The sequence below is a fragment of the Scylla paramamosain genome, chromosome 21, assembly GCF_035594125.1.
Source record: "Scylla paramamosain isolate STU-SP2022 chromosome 21, ASM3559412v1, whole genome shotgun sequence".
Lineage (NCBI taxonomy): Eukaryota > Metazoa > Arthropoda > Malacostraca > Decapoda > Portunidae > Scylla > Scylla paramamosain.
This window is the reverse complement of record NC_087171.1, coordinates 12,929,339-12,943,266: the sequence shown is the minus strand read 5'-3', so window position 1 is coordinate 12,943,266 and position 13,928 is coordinate 12,929,339. Positions and strand designations below refer to the sequence as shown.

Sequence of the window (13,928 nt, the reverse complement as noted above, 5' to 3'; positions counted from 1 at the left end):
TACATTACGCTTGGAGATTTTTTCCTTCTTCTCTGTATGACTGATGGTGCACATTTTCGAGATGTATTACACTGTTGTTCTGTTTTATGCCTACATGTTGTTACTGTTGTATCATTTGTGTTGTCAGTGGAGGTTATATATGATTTTTTTTTTTTTTAGTATCTACATATTGTAATGCTAGTTCTTAAAAGCATATACTCAAGTCAGTGTTTATACGTACCATCTAATAATACACACAAGTACATGCGCTCACGTCAATATTAAATTCATGAAGAGGCCCCGCGTCACGTCTTCTTCATATCGAAGGTAATGTTTGTCCCTGTGACGCAAACAAGATCCAACTCTAATTTACTTATAGAATTAATTTGTTATGTTTTGTTGCGCTGGTAAACTCGCTATTGCCTTTTCCATGACTTGAAAAACGAAACCTGCTGTATGTGGACCTAAAAACAACTACTTGCCTTTTCTCCTTTTCTGCCCCAACGCATGTGAAGCAGCATCGGTTTTCTGCAGTTCAACTTTCAAAGCAACTTTACAGAATTTCAAGACTTTGTTCTCAGCCGTCAGCTTTCCCGTGTGAGGAGTGAAGATGCCCGCCACTCCCTCAGGCGCTAAGGTTCTCGACTCTTTGTGGGCATTACTTTACTTTTACGTTTTCGGGAAAGACGAATAAATAAACGGTGCTCTGGTAGTCTGAGTAGCTACAATGCAACCACACTTTCTTTTTAAGAACATTTCCACTCGTACTCATGGTTCAGTTCTGAGTGAGAGGAGCATCAAATAATTAACTACAACCTGACACAAGATCCAAGAAAAACAAGAAAGACGTTCAGCACGTGGCAAATTGCTTTATTCACTTTGTGCCACTGGACTCGGAACTACCATTAATGCTCTCAATTTGCCAGTCTCCACAGACAGCGCTGTACTCATAAAAGTCTACCCCTCGAAGACTCAAAGGGCAGTGCGATCACTACAGAATGTCATCTGGTAGCCTTGATAATAAGGCACTGGTCATGTCAGATGTAGAGGATATATTCAGCACAAAACGAGACTGACTTTGAAGCATGAACATTTGTTTTTCTACATAATGCATTCCAGGTTAAGATATTTCAAATACGCATGTAAGTAATTTTCCCAACACATACCATCCATGCAAATTCCAAATCCACCTATCTCTGTCTTTCATTTACTAAACCGTATCTACAGTTACGATCTCACCCTTCCCTCTCATCGTTCTCCCTGTTTTACCATACTAAACCACTTCCAACCGTTCACTGTGCCTCACTATCCTCGCAACTCCCTCTTCCATTCCCTCCTGTTTGAACGTGAGAGTGGCGTGTGCTTCTTGTGCGAGCAGCGGTGATCGCCCCGAGGCAAGGGTTCTCCCAGCCGGTGGTGGTGCAGGAAGTGGTCGGCGTCAGTTCCCAGGCGGGGCGGTGGCAGTAGTGGCGCCCAACAGATGGCACTGACACGGCCCTTTTTCCGAGTACAAGAACGATGATTTTTCCCGCTTGCCGTCACGATGCATTTCGCTTAACCTTTCCATTTCATTTCGGTATTTATTTTTACATTGGGTGCAATAGTTTTTCAGCTTTCATTTCAGTGTTCCTTTTTTCCTTTTCTATTTTCACAGCAGCACTGTGTGCGGTTAAGGGTTAAGTGATTTCAAAAATATATATTTCATTTTTTTTTCAAAACGCTAACTGGTTGAATTTTTAACTCTGCCAGAAAGCGGTTCACGTGCTGGAAACAAAGGCAGTAGCGGCAGGACGAGGCAGCGGCGACGGGACCCTACCGCTTGGGGAGGACTGGTAAACCATACACGGACACTGGGTGTACTGCCACGGGGACAAACATGACATACAAGTATACGGAAACATGAACAATAACAACTATAACTTCTTCTATTACTACTACTACTACTACTACTACTACTACAGCGCCAATCCATGTTGCTGGCCTTTTTTTTTCTTTCCTTTTCTTTTTTTTTGTTTTTTTCTGTACGAGTATTCCTCCGCCAATAGACCAACAAGGACATCACCAACTTATACCATAAAAAAAAAAAAAGAGAAAAATACTATTATTTTTTATTTGTTATCTTGCTCCTGACATTAATCTAATTTGACCTTTCACAAGAGGCAACAGGGAGCTTCACGAGAAGATTAGACACATTCATGGATAGAGATGATGGACTGGCATAGATATACAAGAACTACTACGTGCAGGCTTTTTGGTTTCTTGCTTCCCTTACGTTCTTATACTACTTTTTAAGAGAGAGAGAGAGAGAGAGAGAGAGAGAGAGAGAGAGAGAGAGAGAGAGAGAGAGAGAGAGTATGCGTCAGCTCTCAGCGTCGTCTGGTTCTAATAAGTAACAGACTAAACACAGCACATGGTACCAATTTCTTCATCCTTCCTCTTCCTTCCTGCTCCTCCTCGTTTTCTCTCTCCCTCTTCACTCCTTATTCTCACCTTGTCTCTTTCTCAATTTATCGTTCTTCCTCAATCTCCCTCCTCCTCCTTTGTTCTTCCTCACTCAACCTCCTCCTCGTTTACTCTTATTTCTCACTTTTCTTAATCCTTACTCTCAAATGTTCCTCCTTTACTTTTCTTCCTTACTCAGCATTTTCATCCTTTATTCATCCACCTACTCACTCTTTCTTTTTTATTTCCTCTTCTTTCAATATCCTTTCCCCCTTTTTTTTCTTTTCACTCTTTCTCTTCCTCCTTTATCATTTTCTTACCTTCTTTCTTCCTTATCTACTTTCTTTTTTATTCTCATTCACCTTTTACTTTTCTTCTCATCTTCCGTTACCTTCTTAACTCTTCCCCTCTTCCTCCTCTCCCTCCTCCTTGTGCTCCTAAGCCTCTCGCTGCTGGCGCTGTTAACTGTAAATCCAGAGCTACCTGAGTACAGAACCTCTTTCAAGGCATGAGCAATTTATAAGTCATAGAAAGATAATAAAGATTAAAACAGATTAATGAGTGTAAATTATGGAGTAGAAATTATAGAAATTAAGACACCGCATGTAAATTGAAACAGACTTTCAATAAATCAGAAATAAATGTTAAAAATGCAAGATAAAAGGTTTCAAACGCTAAAAATATACATAGGATTTAGAACATGAAAAACGTTGACATGAAAATATGAAAATGAAGAATTTCACGGTAAACTAAGATAGGCTTACGAGTTTCCCGCCTCAGATCGTATAGTTCACCACATAACTCGCCAGTGTTAGCAATGAAACGCCACACAAAGAAAAACATGTCCTGCTAGAAGTTAATCACTCGCCTTCAGTACAGAACTTTAACCACTCCAGGAAGAAGAGAGTGATTTCATGCACATCAGTTTTACGGGAGATATGAAGGATGTTTTATCTTTACAATCCTGCATGAAGTCAACACTATGATGTTTTTTTTATGCCACTGATCGTAAGAGGAGGAGATAAACTGAGACAAATTCGCCTTAACACTTGCAATTCTGAGTACGGTCATAACTATAAAAAATATTTAGGAAAGAATAATTTCAAGAAAAAAAAATAAATAAAATTACTTCCATCTCGTTGTTGTACATTTCCCCACGAACATCTAAGATTTCCACCCCCATAAATAACTCCCCATTGATAAATTATGATATGTTGAGACAGATTAGGTAACGTGAATTTATCATGATGGATAACTTTAGATACTTTTGTAGAGCTTTCCTTAGGTGATATTTATTATGGTGAAATTTACACGTGAAACAATATATTGGAAAAAAAAAAAAAGCTAAGGGGTCACTAAGTTTTAGAACGTTTCCAATGCGTAAAGGAAAGAAAAAAGTGTTGAAGAAAGCTGAAAAGGGGATTGGATTCGGTGTTCTCAGTATGTAGTTAAGACTTCCGCTGAGGGAGACGCTGAGAATAACTAACGCGGAGAAAAGACCCGGCGGGCGGCACTGAAGAAAGGACAGTTTATTGGAAACCTGCGTCAGGAAATGAATGTTCCTGTTCCCACAAAGACTTGGATGCTGCACTGAAAAGTGACAGAAAAGTGAAAATCAGGCATAATATTACATATGTTTAGGTAGAGTTCTCTGTGAAGGAATTAGCAATCAAAGGATAAACAAAAATATATAGTGAATTTTCAAGCATGAAAGCGAAGCTGAGCCATGTCATTAAATCATCGCTAATAAACAGAAATGAAAGTGAGTGTCAAAATAAAAAGAAAAAGAAAACTCATTTCCTTTTCACAACGAGTTCCTTCCTGAGAGGCAAGAGTCTCCTGTCTGCTGCCTCCATTCACTGTCCCTCCCCCTCCCCCGACTCTCCCATTCCCCGGCAGTCAGCCTGCATCCACCAGCCTCTCGTTGAGCCTTCTGTCCACACAGAGAGCCTCATATCGTCTCCTCATAAACAGAGTGCCTCCCATCTTCCTTCCCTCACTGGCCGCCCAGACCCTCCACACCAACAACATACGGCATATTGCGGACCAAAACTGCCAGTCAGCCGCTGCCAGCCGCTCTCACCAGAATGACAATAGCTTAATTCCTCACTTATTGGCTCCACGGCAACGGCAGCCACGCGTCACCTGTCGCGCCGCGCCTTCCCAACAACGGGCCCACGGGAAGACGCTCTGGACTTGCACCAACTACCAAGTGAGGATTTGTTACCATGGGATTTATTTGTGTTATTCACTAGTATCCCAGATATGAGCTTGTGGTGTATTTTTTTGTATTCCATAGGAGTCTTTACCCTAAGACATCCCTAGAGGTTATAGTCACCGAGACAAAATTTCCTCCTTCCATTTTCAGCCCAGCAACACGCAATGACCCTTCCCACATCTCTCGCCGCCGCATCACCACCACCACCACCACCACCACCACCATCACCACTGCACGACACTCTTCCTGCACATACTTGCCAACATAACGTAAAAATAACTCAGTCTTCTAACTCCTGTAGTCTTGGTGAGCAGCCATCACTCAAGCACTGCGTAAGAAAGACATCTCATCCCGTAATCATTCCTCTCAAGTGAATTGTCCGTCCATTCCAATACACTCAGGAAAATTTTCTCGTCTCGTCTCCCCATCCTTGTCCGGTCCCAGCACTGGCTCCGCGTCTCCATCTCTGCGTCGCCAGTCTATCAGCTTAACTGTCTTGATATTGTCAATTATACTCGTAACATGACCTGCCGCAGCGAACTCTCCTGAAAGGCACGCACATCCTGATGCACGAAGGCCTTTTCTTGTTTCAACGTTCTCTCCGTTCCTTTTCCTTTTTAATGACTCTCTCTACCCACACTGACATGGACAACTCCGGTAATTCTAGAGGCAATGCATGTAGCGAGTTTATTAGTTATGTTTATGCTGTTCTGTGTGCTTTCGGACTTCCGTAAAAAAAAAGCCTAAATTTTTTTGATTAATGTTTTTTTTTTTTCCGCTACACGAAGCAAAATACTTTTCATCGTGTTACTGTGTTTACTGAGGATACTCCTGGTCACGTTCTTCCAAGGATACTGCTGGTCACGTTCTTCCATACAGACGCATTCTTCAGCCATCCCACGCATAGAATTTTATGATAACTTTATAGATACTGCCCTGAAATTCAACATTGTATAAATCTCCTACTGTTCTGCTCTTGTTTCATGTTTAATGCATTTATTTATTTTTTTATCTGGTGTGTGTGTGTGTGTGTGTGTGTGTGTGTGTGTGTGTGTGTGTGTGTGTGTGTGTGTGTGTGTGTGTGTGTGTGTGTGTGTGTGTGTGTGTGTGTGTGTGTGTGTGTGTGTGTGCGTGTGTGTGTGTGTGTTTGTGTGTGTGTGTGTGTGTAACGAACATATCCAAGTGCATTTCTTGCGATTAATTTAACCTTTACAACATCACCACAACCAAACTAATAAAAATCTTTCGCGTCACTCAGAAAATCTCAGAATTATTTCATTTCTAAAACTCGATTTTTTTCGCATCCATGAGAGAGAGAGAGAGAGAGAGAGAGAGAGAGAGAGAGAGAGAGAGAGAGAGAGAGAGAGAGAGAGAGAGAGAGAGAGAGAGAGAGAGAGAGAGAGAGAGATACACGACCAGCATTCTATAAAGACAAATCTACCTATCTACCTATGTCAGCAAAGGCTCACCACAACAGTGAGTCATGGCTGGTAGTGCTACATTCAGGGCTACAATACCGAGGGACGTGAGTGTACCCAAGAAGACCTCCTACAGCATATACCTTCACTAAATAACTCCTCAAACACGCGAGATTTTAGCTTCGACCAAACACATAACCAACAACATAATAACGGAACAAAAGTAACAAGTGGCGGTTCTAATGATCTATCAGAGGTATTCCCCGCCCACCGTGCTCGTAAAACCATTAACACGTCCGTAATAAAGGCCACAGGACCCTCACTTAATGCTGAGAGTCATTTGGGTCACGTAACGGGCTCAAGGTAGAGTAGGGACGGGAAAGAGGAGAGGGAGATACAACGCTTGCCACTCTCGTCAGCAAAATGAAAAGTAAACACAGTATTCCGCCTCAAGGTGCCGCTAAGTTAAGGCGTAGCTATCAGGAAAATTGACTTTCTATACGAGGAGAAGGAGCCATACGATCCTGCCTCCCTTACTTTGCTGCAGACGTGGCAGCGGCAGGAACGTTAACATCGAGGGTCTCCGCCAGTGCGTCGCCCACCACTCGGCTGTGAAGGAGCCAATGACGGATCAGAGGGCACGCTGACCCTTTCCCTATGAGAGGTTCCTAGAGGTGGAAAAACTACAGCCCAGTTTCGAATAGCAAGGGGAAGAACGAAAAGATACAGACAAGTATTCTTCACGCAGGATGTGGAGGAGGGCATGAAGAAATGTTCCTATCTGTATAGCTAAGGCCGAGGGGATGCCGCAGGTCCCTGAGAAACACGCTAGAGAGATTTATCTTATACACATTACACACATATACGAGTAATTATTCAAGGGATATAGGAACATCTAATTTATGTCTGGGAACACGCCAGTTAAATGCGAGCAGTTAAAGATAACATTATGCATGAGAATCAGTACACAAGGGATGATGTTATGTATTTACTTGAAAGGCGACGAGCAAGACACATTACTGAGATGAGAAAAACATGCACATTTCAAATATAGGTTGGAAAAGCGACGCAAAGCCTGACAGGGTCTTGCTGGTGGCTCATTAAAAAATAACACCTATTACAAATGCAAGTGAAAAAGCTATGCAGAGGCCGGCGTCAAGTGGCACTCGGTTCATAAAGCCGCGGGAGGTTACATAATGTCATGCAAATCGTGGTGCCATTATTCAGCTTGGCCTAAGTGGATGCTATTGACGCCCGTGTACTCATCATCACAACAGGGACCAAAGAACACCAGTAAATTGTTGGTTCAAAAACAAACATAATACTAGATTGGAAGCGTAATAGGATTAAATTCGTCCTCTTGTAAAAACCATCAACAAACAACACCAGCCCAGCCAGTGCGTTGATGCACGCTTCTGGCAGACCTATCTTAAAACTGCCGCCGAACTGTGTCTCTGATGATGGAAGCGATGACGGCGATGATGATGATGATGATGATGATGATGATGATGATGATGATGATAATGATGATGATGATGATGGTGGTGATGATGTTATTGTTAGTAGTAGTAGTAGTAGTAGTAGTAGTAGTAGTAGTAGTAGTAGTAGTAGTAGTAGTATGGAGAATAACAACAAACCCATTAATAATATAACATCCATTAACATTAGCACCTAAATCAACACCAACATTAATACCAGTCCCACCACCACCACCACCACCACCACCACCATCACACAACATCCATTAACATTACCATCTAAATCAACACCAACATTACCACCACCACCACCACCACCACCACACAACATCCATTAACATTACCATCTAAATCAACACCAACGTTACCACCACCGCCAACATCAACAACAACTTCCACGTAAACACTTGCATGTTCATGGCAGGCGGAGGCATTCTCACGGGATCCTCCACCACCACCACAGCGAGAAATACCACAAGACCCCGCAGCAAGGCACACACTTCGCGAGGCTCTTAAGGGTCTTCACCAAGGAGTGTATTTGGAGATGAGCTTTGTTGGAAGTCACACGCCACTCACTCGACGACAAATCCTTGGTAAGTTTCGGGAACACTGAAGTCGGTTATGTTAAACACTACACAGGACGCACCAGGCTTCGAAGTTCCGTGTTTCCTCCACCCGAAGCGAAGACTACTTGGAGAAACAGGAAAATAAGGCCTTTGTGGTTCAGTAATAGACTTTGGAATAACTCACATGTTTCTACGTCTCTAAATTTCTCTCTGTCCTTAATAATTTGGGCCTGTGTTATCAATAAGATATGTTTTTATCTTTACAGTTATTCGTCCATCACTCTACATCAAACAGTCTTCATCCGGCTAGAGATTCGAACACAGTACCTCTTGGCTGTGAGACAAACCCAGCCATTACGCCACAGGACCCGTGAGCCAAGTACAGGACATCAACTAAGGCAAGCTGCATCAACTATAACTCTGGTATAGACACATTTGGAAATCAAACCAATAAGTGGATATTTATTTGCTCCAGGACACAGTTATAACCGTATCTTGGACATCGAAGGAAAAACACCTTAGAGAATAATAGGACTGGACAAGTATGAAAGGCACAGGACAATAGATGGTTGTTCTAAATGTTTGCCTCTGCATCTTGTACCTTAAGAGTCTATACAGCAGCATACCATCCTCATCTTGCCACAACACACTCCAGGAACAAAGGGAAGAGGGAAACACAGAATAGTAGTTGAATCTGCACTTGCTCTAAAACATGTTTACCTACACATTTTGGACGCTTAGAGTCAGTACAGAGGCATACCAACCTCTCCAGGAATAAAGGGGCACCGCGTTTTCCGGGTTACTACAGATAGCGGCAGCCCAAGGCGTTAGTTTCAGTCGAGTTGGCCGTCACCTGTCTGGGCTGAAATTAAGACCAAGGCCGCAGGATCAGCAGCCAGCGGCGATAACAGCTCGCCTCACCGTCACTACCACCACAAACACCACTGCCACCACCACCACCAACACTACTAAGACATAGAAGAAATAAGGATAGGAATTTAAGTATAACTATTAATATAGCAATGAATCTACGCTTTTGAAGGCTAATGCGATATCCACCATGTACTGCTGTATCCACAGCTGCTATGATATTCAAATGTCTCTTCCAATTCTCAAACTTGAGGCAGAAACTATAAGAAACTAGAATCATTTAACCGTAAACCTATCCTAGCCTAACCCAACGTTACATAATAGTCACACTTTCAACATCCTAAAACAATGCTAACCGTAAAACACATCCAGGAGGGAAAATAACCACAGAGGAAAATATATGGAAAGAAAAAGATGTTCAAGAAGAAAATTAAGAGGGTCAATGTCAGGGAGAAAGATCATAGGAAGAAAATAATCATGTGGGTGGGAAAATCTGTAAATGAGAAAATGTCAGAAGATGAAAACGTGAAATGAACATAACAATGGCACACTTAGCGACCGATCAACCAATCCACTAAACTGTGACCATCTACAAACTATTTACCATCATCACTTAACACATAATTCGCCTCTAGTGCACCTGCGTTACACAAATCATCACGCAACACTGTTCTCTTACTGGCATCTCAAGACCCTTACATGCGGATAGGTAATTTGACTCCTCGTGCTCTGTGAATGGACAGAGGGTACGTAACACCTGCTGGCGTGGGCGTGCGTGCCGAGGAGTGTGAAAGTGGTCACGCCAAGTACGTGTAACACACACACACACACTCTCTCTCTCTCTCTCTCTCTCTCTCTCTCTCTCTCTCTCTCTCTCTCTCTCTCTCTCTCATCACTTATGCTTTTCGTCTTTCGTTCATTTTCTAAAATTCTTTATTATCTGCTTTCTTATTTTTGCTCTATGCCCATCCGTCTGTCCTTACATATACCTGTGTGTGTGTGTGTGTGTGTGTGTGTGTGTGTGTGTGTGTGTGTGTGTGTGTGTGTGTGTGTGTGTGTGTGTGTGTGTGTGTGTGTGTGTGTGTGTGTGTGTATCACTGTGGCGCCAAGGGACCCCCGACAACAGAAGGGCGGTAAGCGAGGCCACTGAGGCTGGATGGAGTGAGGCTGTAGCGAGGTGGTCGATGGGGAGAGGAAGACGCAATTATTGATTCAGTGGGGAGGCGTTTCTCCATCTTGACGAGGAGCAGCGAGGCAGTGAGTCTTCAACCACTAAGACAAGAGACTGACACACAAGTAGAAAGCCACTCTGTTTCCCATGACTAGCCTCACTTCCTTGTGTCTCTGAGAATGCTGCTGTTGTTGCTGCTGCTACCTTTTCAACTCCACAATAACAAAGCCACGTTATTCCTTGATGCGTAAAAGTGGACATTTTCAGATGTCGTCAATCTGCGAGCACTTGAAATGTCACGGCGATTTGCAGACTTAATGTGGATGATGTCTGCTTCTTTGCTATCGTACGTTTCTTACAGCTTCCCCTCACTAGCACTAACATGTGCCGTGTATGGTGGCGGATGACTGGAACAGACTGAGCAATTACGTTTTTTATTGCCGATTCAACAAGTAACTTTAGAAGATTAGATTTAAGGATAAGAATGCGAGGTGGGGTAAAGATAACTGTTTTTCAAGGAGACTGCCAAGTACAGGCCTACTGGCTTCTTGCAGCTTCCATTATCTGTTTTTGAGTGATAGATAACTGCAACAGACTTAGTAATCACGTTTTTAATATCTGGTCGATAGGACGCCTTTAAAGTTTATATACATATCTGTGGATAGGAATGGTGGGTAGGATATGTATACGGATATATATGTTTTACACCTTGCCACTCTTTGCACCTCCTCTTGTTCGGTTCTAAGTTTCTAAGTCTGATGTTTTTCTTTCAATTTGTATATTAATTCGATCTCCAACTGTTAGCAAAAATTATTAATGAATAACAAAAGATCGCGTCATTCTGAAGCATACTGTCATACACACGTCTCTTTTATAAAATGGTGTGTCAAGATGGTTCAAAATCGCTCGTGGAAGTAAGCTGCTTGCGGAGAAGATATCCACAGCAGGTAAAGGTCGCCGCGATAATGAGCTGTCACCTTCAGGTACACTACTCGTGACCTAATTTAAGAATATGGAATTTGTTCGCATTAAATTTACTGTTGTGTACTTCTGGTGATACGTGACGTGACAACAAAACATCAAACAACAGCAGATCTATTGCGCTTCGCCACGTTGACTGTCATGCAAGCTATATTATTACTTCTGACCTAAAATATGAGCTGTAGTTAAAAGGCAGTAGTGAATCATTAAAATAAGTCAAAAATTTTCTATAACTGCAAAACAAATTTAAATGATCACTGTTACAGATTTGCCGGTAATAGTGACCTATACTGAAAATAAATGTAAAAATGAAAGGGCAGCTTTATGCATTATTTTATCCATTCACTGAACCGCGCTTACAACGATTATTTTCAGATTTCAATGGAAGTTTGGCCAATATGTATAGCCAGGTGAAGAGGCACACACAAAATTAAAAGCTGTTTGCATAATTTGCAAAGACAAAACTGGGCAAAATAATCTTTATAAATATTTTCTTATGTGCAAGTATTCTAATCTTCACATTATTATTATTATTTATTTATTTATTTTATTTATTTATTTATTTATTTTATTTTTTTTATTTGCTAAGGAGCTACTTTGTGTACGTTATACCTTAGACATACATCACATATCCCTGTCGTTCCCAGCCTGCTTCCATTAGTGTTAAAGTTCTGAAATGCCACAAAATACACAGTATTCCTCCTCAGGTGATAATACTACTTGAAAAGTTAAGTAAGACGAGAAAAGAGTATTTCTAGAAATTTCTTCTAAAACAGACACCGCACACCCATCCATTAGCACTCACACTCCTCCATCTACCCACTTGCACACACACACACACACACACACACACACACACACACACACACACACACACACACACACACACACACACACACACACAGACACACACACACACACACACACAGACACACACACACACACACACACACACACACACAGATCTGCAAGGCCGCGGTTCTCGTCCTCCATCAACAACAACGATGCACTCACCATATAAAGAAGAGTCTTCCTATTAATGCTATTCTCTAAGTCTTCAGCGCCCTCATCTCCTTCCTCTGACAATGCAGCAAAAACTTCTTCCTTAACACGACTGGCAAACACTCACCACAGACGAACCTGGACCACGCACGGCATCAACACCCTCGGCACAAGAGCGTCACGCATCATTTACGTACCTGTCAAGAAGAGGAATAACATAATCAGAATTTTGCATATGGATATTAATAAGAGGCAGTTGGAAGAGGCATAATGTGAAATTACTATGGCAAAGGTGCAAATATCTCGTCTTAATTTTAAGTTTTGTCGATACTAACCTTACTTGGTGACTGAGATGAACGATACCTCATCCCTAGCTTCTCGCAAAGGACACGTACAAAATCCGTGAAGGTGACACATGTCGCCTGACTCGGCTAACCTTAGATTACCTGCCTTGAATCACTCGTGTGTCTTATAGCACCACAACAGCAACAACAACTGATCCCAAGCTTCTTTCCTGTGTATTGTTGTTGTCCTAATTGAATGTTCTGAATTTTTCTGCCACGTGTGTGTGTGTGTGTGTGTGTGTGTGTGTGTGTGTGTGTGTGTGTGTGTGTGTGTGTGTGTGTGTGTGTGTGTGTGTGACAGCTCAGTAAAAAGCTCGTAGGAATATGTCAAAAAGTCTACGATAGCAATTCAAGTAAACATATGCTGAGCGGCTGTTGGAAGGCGAGGAGGAGATAAACACACCTTACCAGAAGACTGAGTCGAGAGGCAATACTGGAGAGGCGGCAGGTGTTTGTTTACCCTCACAGCTGTTCCTCCCGCCGCCGTCACCACCACGACTAAAGCAAAGAAGCACAAAGGAAGAACAAAGAAACAGCAAGGGACATTTCGACCACTACTGTTTGTCAACACAAACATATCATCCTGCATCACAAACGCAACATCTGCATTGCTACTAACACACCATCCTTCACCACGAATAGAGAGAAACATTTACACCACAAACAAACAGTATCCTTCACTATCACAAACAGAGAATCCTTCACCAGCACCAGCACAGGATCCTTCACCACAACGATCTTTGTCGACCAAGTAACAGTTCCATCAGCTGAGGTATAAAAATATCCATTCTCTCCTCTGCCAGGTGCTGTACAGAGAAGCAAATCCCGATGTTCTATTTGCAAATCCTACCCTCACACCTGGAAGCTTACTTAGGTATTCGTCACCTGTGGGGAGGGGGAGGAGGAGGGGGAGGAAGAGGAGGAGGAGGAGGAGGAGGAGGAGGAGGAGGAGGAGGAGGAGGAGGAGGAGGAGGAGGAGGAGGAGGAGGAGGAGGACGGAATAAAATAAATGAGAAAAAGAGAAGAACAAGGTATGATGTGGTGGTCATAACAAAAAAAGACAAATGAGAAAGGGAGTAATTTCTACGGAACAGAAAAGTGGAATGATTCTGTTTCAGTGAACGTACAGACAGGACTATTCCATGAAGTTATGGGCATTTTGTTGCTGTCATGGATATTTACAATGAAAGAAACCCGTGAAAGCAATACTCAAAGGATTATTACTTTTTGAGAGAGTAATATGCAGTAAATTTACGTGTATGTGTGAACAAGAACAACTGCATAACTATGACAATATCTAAATGTAGTAGTAGTAGTAGTAGTAGTAGTAGTAGTAGTAGTAGTAGTAGTAGTAGTAGTAGTAGTAGTAGTAGTAGTAGTAGTAGTAGTAGTAGCAGCAGTAGTAGTAGTAGTAGTAGTAACAACAATAACCACTACTACTAATACAAAAAGCGGGACA

The 13,928-nt window shown here is 42.2% G+C and overlaps 1 long non-coding RNA gene across 1 annotated transcript in view; it reads right to left on the bottom strand.

The window, feature by feature from the left end:
* Window positions 1–12,346, bottom strand: part of LOC135111045 (uncharacterized) — a 148,060-nt gene extending 135,714 nt beyond the window's left edge. The window contains exon 1 of the long non-coding RNA XR_010273539.1: window positions 12,138–12,346. This is a non-coding gene — a long non-coding RNA (uncharacterized LOC135111045). The remainder of the gene's footprint in view (window positions 1–12,137) is intronic.
* Between the last annotated feature and the right edge of the window lie 1,582 nt (window positions 12,347–13,928).